Source organism: Myotis nattereri (genome assembly GCF_964212035.1).
Source record: "Myotis nattereri genome assembly, chromosome: 16".
Classification (NCBI taxonomy): Eukaryota; Metazoa; Chordata; class Mammalia; order Chiroptera; family Vespertilionidae; genus Myotis; species Myotis nattereri.
In genome coordinates, this window is record NC_138091.1 from 1891542 (window position 1) to 1903628 (window position 12087).

Consider the following 12087-nt stretch of genomic DNA (forward strand, 5'->3'; position numbering starts at 1 on the left):
TTATCATTTCTGGAAACTCTAATTGCGTATTTTAAGAGTTTTACCACAACTAGAGAGTTTTCTTACAACTATGTACTGGAACCGGAAGGATTTTAACTGAGTCATACCAAAGTCGCCAGAGTTATTGGCCTCAATTGTAAACATAAGCAGTATAGTCCTCACTTACAGGCTTTCTACACAAATTTTGAGCTGTATAAACAAGAATTCCTAATATTTGAAAGCCAATTCAATTGAACACTATCCCTGAAGTGCCCAGAGTTGTAGATATTATCAGTTTGCTGGTCATTTCACGGCTTTCCTCTGGTAATGTCTGTGATTACAAACGGCAGGAAATGTAGGAAGAATCTATTTCCTTTTATTTCAAGTGGTTCTTCCAAGTTTTTAATCATTTCTGGAAACTCTAATTGCGTATTTTAACAGTTTTACCTCAACTAGAGAGTTTTCTTACAACTATGTACTGGAACCGGAAAGATTTTAACTGAGTCATACAAAAGTCGCAAGAGTAATGCGGCCTCAATTTTAAACATACGCAGTATAGACCTCACTTACCGCCTTTCTACACAAATTTTGAGCTGTATAAACAAGAATTCCTAATATTTGAAAGCAAATTCAAGTGAAAACGCTCGCTAATGTGCCCGGAGTTGTAAATATTATCAGTTTTCTGGTCATTTCACGTCTTTCCAATGGTAATGTCTGTGATTACAAACGGCAGGAAATGAGGAAAGAATCTATTTACTTTTATTTCAAGTGGTTCTTCCAAGTTTTTAATCATTTCTGGAAACTCTAATTGCGTATTTTAAGAGTTTTACCACAACTAGAGAGTTTTCTTACAAATATGTACTGGAACCGAATGGATTTTAACTCAGTCATACAAAAGTCGCCAGAGTAATGCGGCCTCAATTGTAAACATACGCAGTATAGACCTCACTTACAGCCTTTCTACACAAATTTTGAGCTGTATAAACAAGAATTCCTAATATTTGAAATCAAATTCAAGTGAAAACGCTCCCTAAAGTGCCCTTAGTTGTAAATATTATCAGTTTTCTGGTCATTTCACGGCTTTCCACTGGCAATGTCTGTAATTACAAACGGCAGGAAAAGTGGGAAGAATCTATTTACTTTTATTTCAAGTGGTTCTTCCAAGTTTTTAATCATTTCTGGAAACTCTAATTGCGTATTTTAAGAGTTTTACCACAACTAGAGAGTTTTCTTACAACTATGTACTGGAACCGGAAGGATTTTAACTGAGTCATACCAAAGTCGCAAGAGTAATGCGGCCTCAATTGTAAACATACGCAGTATAGACCTCACTTACAGCCTTTCTACACAAATTTTGAGCTGTATAAACAAGAATTCCTAATATTTGAAAGCAAATTCAAGTGAAAACGCTCGCTAACGTGCCCGGAGTTGTAAATATTATCAGTTTGCTGGTCATTTCACGGCTTTCCACTGGTAATGTCTGTGATTACAAACGGCAGGAAATGTAGAAAGAATCTATTTACTTTTATTTCAAGTGGTTCTTCCAAGTTTTTAATCATTTCTGGAAACTCTTATTGCCTATTTTAAGAGTTTTACCACAACTAGAGAGTTTTCTTAAAACTATGTACTGGAACCGGAAGGATTTTAACTGAGTCATACAAAAGTCGCCAGAGTAATTCGGCCTCAATTGTAAACATAAGTTGTATAGTCCTCACTTACAGCCTTTCTACACAAATTTTGAGCTGTATAAACAAGAATTCCTAATATTTGAAAGCAAATTCAAGGGAAAACGCTCCCTACAGTGCCCGGAGTTGTAAATATTATCAGTTTTCTGGTCATTTCACGTATTTCCAATGGTAATGTCTGTGATTACAAACGGCAGGAAATGTAGAAAGAATCTATTCACTTTTATTTCAAGTGGTTCTTCCAAGTTTTTAATCATTTCTGGAAACTCTAATTGCGTATTTTAACAGTTTTACCACAACTAGAGAGTTTTCTTACAAATATGTACTGGAACCGGAAGGATTTTAACTGAGTCATCCAAACGTCGCCAGAGTATTCGGCTTCAATTGTAAACATAAGCTGTATAGTCCTCACTTACAGGCTTTCTACACAAATTTTGAGCTGTATAAACAATAATTCCTAATATTTGAAAGCAAATTCAAGTGAAAACGCTCCCTAAAGTCCCTGGAGTTGTAAATATTATCAGTTTGCTGGTCATTTCACGGGTTTCCACTGGTAATGTCTGTGATTACAAACGGCAGGAAATGTAGGAAGAATCTATTAACTTTTATTTCAAGTGGTTCTTCCAAGTTTTTAATCATTTCTGGAAACTCTAATTGCGTATTTTAAGAGTTTTACCACAACTAGAGAGTTTTCTTAAAACTATGTGTTGGAACCGGAAGGATTTTAACTGAGTCATACAAAAGTCGCCAGAGTAATTCGGCCTCAATTGTAAACATAAGCAGTATAGTCCTCACTTACAGGCTCTCTACACAAATTTTGAGCTGTATAAACAAGAATTCCTAATATTTGAAAGCAAATTCAAGGGAAAACGCTCCCTACAGTGCCCGGAGTTGTAAATATTATCAGTTTTCTGGTCATTTCACGTATTTCCAATGGTAATGTCTGTGATTACAAACGGCAGGAAATGTAGAAAGAATCAATTCACTTTCATTTCAAGTGGTTCTTCCAAGTTTTTAATCATTTCTGGAAACTCTAATTGCGTATTTTAAGAGTTTTACCCCAACTAGAGAGTTTTCTTACAACTATGTACTGGAACCGGAAGGATTTTAAGTGAGTCATCCAAAAGTCGCCAGAGTAATTCGGCCTCAATTGTAAACATAAGCAGTATAGTCCTCACTTACAGGCTTTCTACACAAATTTTGAGCTGTATAAACAAGAATTCCTAATATTTGAAAGCCAATTCAATTGAACACTATCCCTGAAGTGCCCGGAGTTGTAGATATTATCAGTTTGCTGGTCATTTCACGGCTTTCCTCTGGTAATGTCTGTGATTACAAACGGCAGGAAATGTAGGAAGAATCTATTTACTTTTATTTCAAGTGGTTCTTCCAAGTTTTTTATCATTTCTGGAAACTCTAATTGCGTATTTTAAGAGTTTTACCACAACTAGAGAGTTTTCTTACAACTATGTACTGGAACCGGAAGGATTTTAACTGAGTCATACCATAGTCGCCAGAGTTATTGGCCTCAATTGTAAACATAAGCAGTATAGTCCTCACTTACAGGCTTTCTACACAAATTTTGAGCTGTATAAACAAGAATTCCTAATATTTGAAAGCAAATTCAAGTGAAAACGCTCGCTAATGTGCCCGGAGTTGTAAATATTATCAGTTTTCTGGTCATTTCACGTCTTTCCAATGGTAATGTCTGTGATTACAAACGGCAGGAAATGAGGAAAGAATCTATTTACTTTTATTTCAAGTGGTTCTTCCAAGTTTTTAATCATTTCTGGAAACTCTAATTGCGTATTTTAAGAGTTTTACCACAACTAGAGAGTTTTCTTACAAATATGTCCTGGAACCGAATGGATTTTAACTCAGTCATACAAAAGTCGCCAGAGTAATGCGGCCTCAATTGTAAACATACGCAGTATAGACCTCACTTACAGCCTTTCTACACAAATTTTGAGCTGTATAAACAAGAATTCCTAATATTTGAAATCAAATTCAAGTGAAAACGCTCCCTAAAGTGCCCTTAGTTGTAAATATTATCAGTTTTCTGGTCATTTCACGGCTTTCCACTGGCAATGTCTGTAATTACAAACGGCAGGAAAAGTGGGAAGAATCTATTTCCTTTTATTTCAAGTGGTTCTTCCAAGTTTTTAATCATTTCTGGAAACTCTAATTGCGTATTTTAAGAGTTTTACCACAACTAGAGAGTTTTCTTACAACTATGTACTGGAACCGGAAGGATTTTAACTGAGTCATACCAAAGTCGGAAGAGTAATGCGGCCTCAATTGTAAACATACGCAGTATAGACCTCACTTACAGCCTTTCTACACAAATTTTGAGCTGTATAAACAAGAATTCCTAATATTTGAAAGCAAATTCAAGTGAAAACGCTCGCTAAAGTGCCCGGAGTTGTAAATATTATCAGTTTGCTGGTCATTTCACGGCTTTCCACTGGTAATGTCTGTGATTACAAACGGCAGGAAATGTAGAAAGAATCTATTTACTTTTATTTCAAGTGGTTCTTCCAAGTTTTTAATCATTTCTGGAAACTCTTATTGCCTATTTTAAGAGTTTTACCACAACTAGAGAGTTTTCTTAAAACTATGTACTGGAACCGGAAGGATTTTAACTGAGTCATACAAAAGTCGCCAGAGTAATTCGGCCTCAATTGTAAACATAAGCTGTATAGTCCTCACTTACAGGCTTTCTACACAAATTTTGAGCTGTATAAACAATAATTCCTAATATTTGAAAGCAAATTCAAGTGAAAACGCTCCCTAAAGTCCCTGGAGTTGTAAATATTATCAGTTTGCTGGTCATTTCACGGGTTTCCACTGGTAATGTCTGTGATTACAAACGGCAGGAAATGTAGGAAGAATCTATTAACTTTTATTTCAAGTGGTTCTTCCAAGTTTTTAATCATTTCTGGAAACTCTAATTGCGTATTTTAAGAGTTTTACCACAACTAGAGAGTTTTCTTAAAACTATGTATTGGAACCGGAAGGATTTTAACTGAGTCATACAAAAGTCGCCAGAGTAATTCGGCCTCAATTGTAAACATAAGCAGTATACTCCTCACTTACAGGCTTTCTACACAAATTTTGAGCTGTATAAAAAAGAATTCCTAATATTTGAAAGCAAATTCAAGGGAAAACGCTCCCTAAAGTGCCCGGAGTTTTAAATATTATCAGTTTGCTGGTCATTTCTTGGCTTTCCTCTGGTAATGTCTGTGAATACAAACGGCAGGAAAAGTAGGAAGAATCTATTAACTTTTATTTCAAGTGGTTCTTCCAAGTTTTTAATCATTTCTGGAAACTCTAATTGCGTATTTTAAGAGTTTTACCCCAACTAGAGAGTTTTCTTACAACTATGTACTGGAACCGGAAGGATTTTAAGTGAGTCATCCAAAAGTCGCCAGAGTAATTCGGCCTCAATTGTAAACATAAGCAGTATAGTCCTCACTTACAGGCTTTCTACACAAATTTTGAGCTGTATAAACAAGAATTCCTAATATTTGAAACCAAATTCAAGTGAAAACGCTCCCTAAAGTGCCTGGAGTTGTAAATATTATCAGTTTGCTGGTCATTTCACGTCTTTCCTCTGGTAATGTCTGTGATTACAAACGGCAGGAAATGTAGGAAGAATCTATTTACTTTTATTTCAAGTGGTTCTTCCAAGTTTTTTATCATTTCTGGAAACTCTAATTGCGTATTTTAAGAGTTTTACCACAACTAGAGAGTTTTCTTACAACTATGTACTGGAACCGGAAGGATTTTAACTGAGTCATACCAAAGTCGCAAGAGTAATGCGGCCTCAATTGTAAACATACGCAGTATAGACCTCACTTACAGCCTTTCTACACAAATTTTGAGCTGTATAAACAAGAATTCCTAATATTTGAAAGCAAATTCAAGTGAAAACGCTCGCTAACGTGCCCGGAGTTGTAAATATTATCAGTTTGCTGGTCATTTCACGGCTTTCCACTGGTAATGTCTGTGATTACAAACGGCAGGAAATGTAGAAAGAATCTATTTACTTTTATTTCAAGTGGTTCTTCCAAGTTTTTAATCATTTCTGGAAACTCTTATTGCCTATTTTAAGAGTTTTACCACAACTAGAGAGTTTTCTTAAAACTATGTACTGGAACCGGAAGGATTTTAACTGAGTCATACAAAAGTCGCCAGAGTAATTCGGCCTCAATTGTAAACATAAGTTGTATAGTCCTCACTTACAGCCTTTCTACACAAATTTTGAGCTGTATAAACAAGAATTCCTAATATTTGAAAGCAAATTCAAGGGAAAACGCTCCCTACAGTGCCCGGAGTTGTAAATATTATCAGTTTTCTGGTCATTTCACGTATTTCCAATGGTAATGTCTGTGATTACAAACGGCAGGAAATGTAGAAAGAATCTATTCACTTTTATTTCAAGTGGTTCTTCCAAGTTTTTAATCATTTCTGGAAACTCTAATTGCGTATTTTAACAGTTTTACCACAACTAGAGAGTTTTCTTACAAATATGTACTGGAACCGGAAGGATTTTAACTGAGTCATCCAAACGTCGCCAGAGTATTCGGCTTCAATTGTAAACATAAGCTGTATAGTCCTCACTTACAGGCTTTCTACACAAATTTTGAGCTGTATAAACAATAATTCCTAATATTTGAAAGCAAATTCAAGTGAAAACGCTCCCTAAAGTCCCTGGAGTTGTAAATATTATCAGTTTGCTGGTCATTTCACGGGTTTCCACTGGTAATGTCTGTGATTACAAACGGCAGGAAATGTAGGAAGAATCTATTAACTTTTATTTCAAGTGGTTCTTCCAAGTTTTTAATCATTTCTGGAAACTCTAATTGCGTATTTTAAGAGTTTTACCACAACTAGAGAGTTTTCTTAAAACTATGTGTTGGAACCGGAAGGATTTTAACTGAGTCATACAAAAGTCGCCAGAGTAATTCGGCCTCAATTGTAAACATAAGCAGTATAGTCCTCACTTACAGGCTCTCTACACAAATTTTGAGCTGTATAAACAAGAATTCCTAATATTTGAAAGCAAATTCAAGGGAAAACGCTCCCTACAGTGCCCGGAGTTGTAAATATTATCAGTTTTCTGGTCATTTCACGTATTTCCAATGGTAATGTCTGTGATTACAAACGGCAGGAAATGTAGAAAGAATCAATTCACTTTCATTTCAAGTGGTTCTTCCAAGTTTTTAATCATTTCTGGAAACTCTAATTGCGTATTTTAAGAGTTTTACCCCAACTAGAGAGTTTTCTTACAACTATGTACTGGAACCGGAAGGATTTTAAGTGAGTCATCCAAAAGTCGCCAGAGTAATTCGGCCTCAATTGTAAACATAAGCAGTATAGTCCTCACTTACAGGCTTTCTACACAAATTTTGAGCTGTATAAACAAGAATTCCTAATATTTGAAAGCCAATTCAATTGAACACTATCCCTGAAGTGCCCGGAGTTGTAGATATTATCAGTTTGCTGGTCATTTCACGGCTTTCCTCTGGTAATGTCTGTGATTACAAACGGCAGGAAATGTAGGAAGAATCTATTTACTTTTATTTCAAGTGGTTCTTCCAAGTTTTTTATCATTTCTGGAAACTCTAATTGCGTATTTTAAGAGTTTTACCACAACTAGAGAGTTTTCTTACAACTATGTACTGGAACCGGAAGGATTTTAACTGAGTCATACCATAGTCGCCAGAGTTATTGGCCTCAATTGTAAACATAAGCAGTATAGTCCTCACTTACAGGCTTTCTACACAAATTTTGAGCTGTATAAACAAGAATTCCTAATATTTGAAAGCAAATTCAAGTGAAAACGCTCGCTAATGTGCCCGGAGTTGTAAATATTATCAGTTTTCTGGTCATTTCACGTCTTTCCAATGGTAATGTCTGTGATTACAAACGGCAGGAAATGAGGAAAGAATCTATTTACTTTTATTTCAAGTGGTTCTTCCAAGTTTTTAATCATTTCTGGAAACTCTAATTGCGTATTTTAAGAGTTTTACCACAACTAGAGAGTTTTCTTACAAATATGTCCTGGAACCGAATGGATTTTAACTCAGTCATACAAAAGTCGCCAGAGTAATGCGGCCTCAATTGTAAACATACGCAGTATAGACCTCACTTACAGCCTTTCTACACAAATTTTGAGCTGTATAAACAAGAATTCCTAATATTTGAAATCAAATTCAAGTGAAAACGCTCCCTAAAGTGCCCTTAGTTGTAAATATTATCAGTTTTCTGGTCATTTCACGGCTTTCCACTGGCAATGTCTGTAATTACAAACGGCAGGAAAAGTGGGAAGAATCTATTTCCTTTTATTTCAAGTGGTTCTTCCAAGTTTTTAATCATTTCTGGAAACTCTAATTGCGTATTTTAAGAGTTTTACCACAACTAGAGAGTTTTCTTACAACTATGTACTGGAACCGGAAGGATTTTAACTGAGTCATACCAAAGTCGGAAGAGTAATGCGGCCTCAATTGTAAACATACGCAGTATAGACCTCACTTACAGCCTTTCTACACAAATTTTGAGCTGTATAAACAAGAATTCCTAATATTTGAAAGCAAATTCAAGTGAAAACGCTCGCTAAAGTGCCCGGAGTTGTAAATATTATCAGTTTGCTGGTCATTTCACGGCTTTCCACTGGTAATGTCTGTGATTACAAACGGCAGGAAATGTAGAAAGAATCTATTTACTTTTATTTCAAGTGGTTCTTCCAAGTTTTTAATCATTTCTGGAAACTCTTATTGCCTATTTTAAGAGTTTTACCACAACTAGAGAGTTTTCTTAAAACTATGTACTGGAACCGGAAGGATTTTAACTGAGTCATACAAAAGTCGCCAGAGTAATTCGGCCTCAATTGTAAACATAAGCTGTATAGTCCTCACTTACAGGCTTTCTACACAAATTTTGAGCTGTATAAACAATAATTCCTAATATTTGAAAGCAAATTCAAGTGAAAACGCTCCCTAAAGTCCCTGGAGTTGTAAATATTATCAGTTTGCTGGTCATTTCACGGGTTTCCACTGGTAATGTCTGTGATTACAAACGGCAGGAAATGTAGGAAGAATCTATTAACTTTTATTTCAAGTGGTTCTTCCAAGTTTTTAATCATTTCTGGAAACTCTAATTGCGTATTTTAAGAGTTTTACCACAACTAGAGAGTTTTCTTAAAACTATGTATTGGAACCGGAAGGATTTTAACTGAGTCATACAAAAGTCGCCAGAGTAATTCGGCCTCAATTGTAAACATAAGCAGTATACTCCTCACTTACAGGCTTTCTACACAAATTTTGAGCTGTATAAAAAAGAATTCCTAATATTTGAAAGCAAATTCAAGGGAAAACGCTCCCTAAAGTGCCCGGAGTTTTAAATATTATCAGTTTGCTGGTCATTTCTTGGCTTTCCTCTGGTAATGTCTGTGAATACAAACGGCAGGAAAAGTAGGAAGAATCTATTAACTTTTATTTCAAGTGGTTCTTCCAAGTTTTTAATCATTTCTGGAAACTCTAATTGCGTATTTTAAGAGTTTTACCCCAACTAGAGAGTTTTCTTACAACTATGTACTGGAACCGGAAGGATTTTAAGTGAGTCATCCAAAAGTCGCCAGAGTAATTCGGCCTCAATTGTAAACATAAGCAGTATAGTCCTCACTTACAGGCTTTCTACACAAATTTTGAGCTGTATAAACAAGAATTCCTAATATTTGAAACCAAATTCAAGTGAAAACGCTCCCTAAAGTGCCTGGAGTTGTAAATATTATCAGTTTGCTGGTCATTTCACGTCTTTCCTCTGGTAATGTCTGTGATTACAAACGGCAGGAAATGTAGGAAGAATCTATTTACTTTTATTTCAAGTGGTTCTTCCAAGTTTTTTATCATTTCTGGAAACTCTAATTGCGTATTTTAAGAGTTTTACCACAACTAGAGAGTTTTCTTACAACTATGTACTGGAACCGGAAGGATTTTAACTGAGTCATACCAAAGTCGCCAGAGTTATTGGCCTCAATTGTAAACATAAGCAGTATAGTCCTCACTTACAGGCTTTCTACACAAATTTTGAGCTGTATAAACAAGAATTCCTAATATTTGAAAGCCAATTCAATTGAACACTATCCCTGAAGTGCCCAGAGTTGTAGATATTATCAGTTTGCTGGTCATTTCACGGCTTTCCTCTGGTAATGTCTGTGATTACAAACGGCAGGAAATGTAGGAAGAATCTATTTCCTTTTATTTCAAGTGGTTCTTCCAAGTTTTTAATCATTTCTGGAAACTCTAATTGCGTATTTTAACAGTTTTACCTCAACTAGAGAGTTTTCTTACAACTATGTACTGGAACCGGAAAGATTTTAACTGAGTCATACAAAAGTCGCAAGAGTAATGCGGCCTCAATTTTAAACATACGCAGTATAGACCTCACTTACCGCCTTTCTACACAAATTTTGAGCTGTATAAACAAGAATTCCTAATATTTGAAAGCAAATTCAAGTGAAAACGCTCGCTAATGTGCCCGGAGTTGTAAATATTATCAGTTTTCTGGTCATTTCACGTCTTTCCAATGGTAATGTCTGTGATTACAAACGGCAGGAAATGAGGAAAGAATCTATTTACTTTTATTTCAAGTGGTTCTTCCAAGTTTTTAATCATTTCTGGAAACTCTAATTGCGTATTTTAAGAGTTTTACCACAACTAGAGAGTTTTCTTACAAATATGTACTGGAACCGGAAGGATTTTAACTGAGTCATCCAAACGTCGCCAGAGTATTCGGCTTCAATTGTAAACATAAGCTGTATAGTCCTCACTTACAGGCTTTCTACACAAATTTTGAGCTGTATAAACAATAATTCCTAATATTTGAAAGCAAATTCAAGTGAAAACGCTCCCTAAAGTCCCTGGAGTTGTAAATATTATCAGTTTGCTGGTCATTTCACGGGTTTCCACTGGTAATGTCTGTGATTACAAACGGCAGGAAATGTAGGAAGAATCTATTAACTTTTATTTCAAGTGGTTCTTCCAAGTTTTTAATCATTTCTGGAAACTCTAATTGCGTATTTTAAGAGTTTTACCACAACTAGAGAGTTTTCTTAAAACTATGTATTGGAACCGGAAGGATTTTAACTGAGTCATACAAAAGTCGCCAGAGTAATTCGGCCTCAATTGTAAACATAAGCTGTATAGTCCTCACTTACAGGCTTTCTACACAAATTTTGAGCTGTATAAACAAGAATTCCTAATATTTGAAAGCCAATTCAAGGGAAAACGCTCCCTAAAGTGCCCGGAGTTTTAAATATTATCAGTTTGCTGGTCATTTCTTGGCTTTCCTCGGGTAATGTCTGTGAATACAAACGGCAGGAAAAGTAGGAAGGATCTATTAACTTTTCTCTCAAGTGGTTCTTCCAAGTTTTTAATCATTTCTGGAAACTCTAATTGCGTATTTTAAGAGTTTTACCACAACTAGAGAGTTTTCTTACAACTATGTACTGGAACCGGAAGGATTTTAAGTGAGTCATCCAAAAGTCGCCAGAGTAATTCGGCCTCAATTGTAAACATAAGCAGTATAGTCCTCACTTACAGGCTTTCTACACAAATTTTGAGCTGTATAAACAAGAATTCCTAATATTTGAAAGCAAATTCAAGTGAAAACGCTCCCTAAAGTGCCCGGAGTTGTAAATATTATCAGTTTGCTGGTCATTTCACGTCTTTCCTCTGGTAATGTCTGTGATTACAAACGGCAGGAAATGTAGGAAGAATCTATTTACTTTTATTTCAAGTGGTTCTTCCAATTTTTTTATCATTTCTGGAAACTCTAATTGCGTATTTTAAGAGTTTTACCACAACTAGAGAGTTTTCTTACAACTATGTACTGGAACCGGAAGGATTTTAACTGAGTCATACCAAAGTCGCCAGAGTTATTGGCCTCAATTGTAAAGATAAGCAGTATAGTCCTCACTTACAGGCTTTCTACACAAATTTTGAGCTGTATAAACAAGAATTCCTAATATTTGAAAGCCAATTCAATTGAACACTATCCCTGAAGTGCCCGGAGTTGTAGATATTATCAGTTTGCTGGTCATTTCACGGCTTTCCTCTGGTAATGTCTGTGATTACAAACGGCAGGAAATGTAGGAAGAATCTATTTACTTTTATTTCAAGTGGTTCTTCCAAGTTTTTAATCATTTCTGGAAACTCTAATTGCGTATTTTAAGAGTTTTACCACAACTAGAGATTTTTCTTACAACTATGTACTGGAACCGGAAGGATTTTAACTGAGTCATACAAAAGTCGCAAGAGTAATGCGGCCTCAATTTTAAACATACGCAGTATAGACCTCACTTACCGCCTTTCTACACAAATTTTGAGCTGTATAAACAAGAATTCCTAATATTTGAAAG